Raw genomic sequence first — 2,909 nt, forward strand, 5'->3', positions numbered from 1 at the left:
GTATTTTTTAGGATCCAATTCTCTGATTCTCCCCTCACTGGAGTCTTCCTGATCAGAGAGGCTAGCCCTCACATTTGGGAATCTGTACAGCGATGCCCAACTAGCCATTTCTGGGAGACGCTGATCTATCAGTCCCATATTTCCCATTGTGCTGAAGTCTACCATCCCCGTGGCCCTTGGTTCATATGAGCCAGTGGACATGAGGGTGGCAGAGTCCATGGAACTGAAGGGATTAAAGTCCCTGATGACAGGGGTCCTAAGGTTATGCTCAGGGGTTTCTCTGCCCCTTCTTATCTCATCTCTTTCAGCCCCTATTCCCTGATGACATGCCAAAATCTGACCTATTTGCTCCTATATTAAGGCCTTACTAGTCTCAATGACTTGCTCCTGCACGGCTATCTGTTTGGGGAGCCTGTCATTCTTTTCACAGAAAGCCTCATTGTCTCTCTGTGCTTCCTGACTGCATTGGAAATATTGGGCCAATTTTTGCTGCAGGAGACCCACCTCCTGAGTTTGGTCCTTATTGGTCTGAGTGTTCTTTGCCAGAGCATCCTCCACCCATTTGGTGTGCTCTAACAGCTTTCAATGATCGGTTTTAAATTCACTAAACTCCTGAAGGGCCAGCTTTCTTTCCTCTAACTTAGTTTTTAATTGGCTGACTTCCTGGCCTAAGGCGTCCCTCTCCTGAGTTAGAGTGCCCCTGTGTGCAGCAAGGTCATCCCTCTGTTTTTTAATTGCACTAGATTTCTGGCGCTCCTCATCAGATTCCTCTTGATAGTGGATGTCTTTAATAATTCATTTATTATTTTCCTCTTTCACGGATTTTAGGCAGTTTTGTAAGGTGACTATCTGTTCTGCACAGACTCTATTATAATGTAATTGATGCTCCAGTTTCTGTTGACTCTGTTGTAGAGAGTCAACTCTTTCCTGATACTCCTCTTGCAGTATCTGTAATTTGAGATCTTGTTCTACATTCTTTTGCTGCAAGAGAGCCAGATCTTCTTGGAGTTTGGTAATATACTGTCTAGGCTCTGTTTCAGATTCTTGGCTATCCTGGAGCCTTTGCTCTGCAGAGTCCAGATCGGTCTAGATTTTCTGCAGTGCTTCCCCTTGCCTCTTGGCCAAATCTATATTGTCTGCATGCTTTTCCTGTATGATTCCTATGTGGAGGTAAAGGTAGGCCGCTATTTTGGCAATTTTACACTGCTCCTCTTTTATTTTGGGGCCATGTACATTTCGCTAAGCGCTTGATGGAATGGACCCTTGTCCTTCCAGGTATCAAGGTTGATTGCAGTGACTTGTTGTTTTATTTCCAGCAGCTATACCTGTCCATCCTGTTCTGGCTACTCACCCCTGACAAACAGTTTGTGCAGGAGTGTTCCCTAGCAATATTAATTTCCACTGGGGTCACCATCTCAGAAATGTCAATTTCCTTCTGACGTATCTCAGGGTTAATTTACTTTTGCAAACAGGCACAATTCCTTTGAGTATTTCTTTTAAGGGGTGCTTGTACAGTGTAGCACAGTACGCCAACCCAACAAGGTGTATGTACCCTGCCGGCGAGTAGGCTGTGTTAGACTGTCACGAGTGGTAGGTCAAATTCAGGATCCCGGACACGAGCCCCCAAGCTGTAAGGGATTTCAATCAGGCACACACCCAAGTCTCGCCCAGCATGTAGTGCGCAAAGGAAACCCTTATTTATTTTTGTCTATAAGTTCAATATTCTGAATGACATACAACTCATGTCACACCTTTCTCAAAATACCACCCCCCCCCCCGGTCACACTGAACCAGGAATCAGGCTAGTTTGTAACGGTAAATATTTATTTATGGATTGAGAATTTAAAACACATTATATTTTTTATAGGTAACAAGAATCACCAAGGCGTGACAAGGACAATGAATAATATCTTTAATGCACTGGGAATTAGGTAATGAACACAAAAAGAATGCAGCAAAGAAAATAATATTTTTGGATTGGTTTCAAACAGATAGCACTGTGATCAGAGGCACCCCCTGCGACACCCCAGACCCGCCAATAAGCAAATTAAATAGATGTGAGGAGAGAGCAGGTACTCAGGAATAATACACAACAAAAAGAATATCACCCCCACCCTCCCCCCTTAATCACAAGAGAAAAACGGATTTGACTTTTCAACTGCCAGTATGGCTTTCAAACTGCCTGAGCAAAAACACTAAATGTGGTCAAAAATGCTTAAAATATTATACATTTCTATGGGAGTGGCTTTGAAGAGATGCAAGCAATCAAAAACAATGATTTAATCGAAAAGAAAACACTTGGAATCTCAAAGGCAAAGTGGGAAATAATTTAAAGACAATTCACATGTGTAAAATGTTTGCAAAATGTAAATTCACGGGAAACTTTTACTATGTAGTTTTTGATAAAAACTACACTGTTTTGCAATGGGTTGTGGATGTAGCTAAGGATGTTAGGTATCAGTGGGAGTTGAAATTGCATTTCTAACTTTACAACTGAGGGAGTTATGGAGGTTTTAGAGGGAGGTGTTTTTTGAAAATAAAGACACAAATTTCGACAAGAACTTCAGTTTAGAATCAGAAATTATGGATTATGCTTTTACTCAAGACTAGAGCATGCAGGTTAGACAACCAGGTTGGGACAAAGTAAGCTCTGAGACTGATTCATGACTTCAGTAATAGATCCACAGTGCCTTCCCCGGCGGAACCAGTCCAAACACTCGAAGTGGGATTTTTGGATCAGAGTTACACAAATAAAAATGACTATGAAAATGACGCTTTAGCAAATAGACAGAATAAGATAGCACTAAAGATTTTGACACTGTCACTGGTAATGAAAGTAAGGATAGTTCAGATATTAGGGTTGAACAAGATAAGGCAAGGTATATAATAGTTCTCTAGCGTCCTGTTAA

This window comes from Ambystoma mexicanum, chromosome 2q (genome assembly GCF_040938575.1).
Source record: "Ambystoma mexicanum isolate Mex_15411 chromosome 2q, UKY_AmexF1_1, whole genome shotgun sequence".
Taxonomy (NCBI): Eukaryota; Metazoa; Chordata; class Amphibia; order Caudata; family Ambystomatidae; genus Ambystoma; species Ambystoma mexicanum.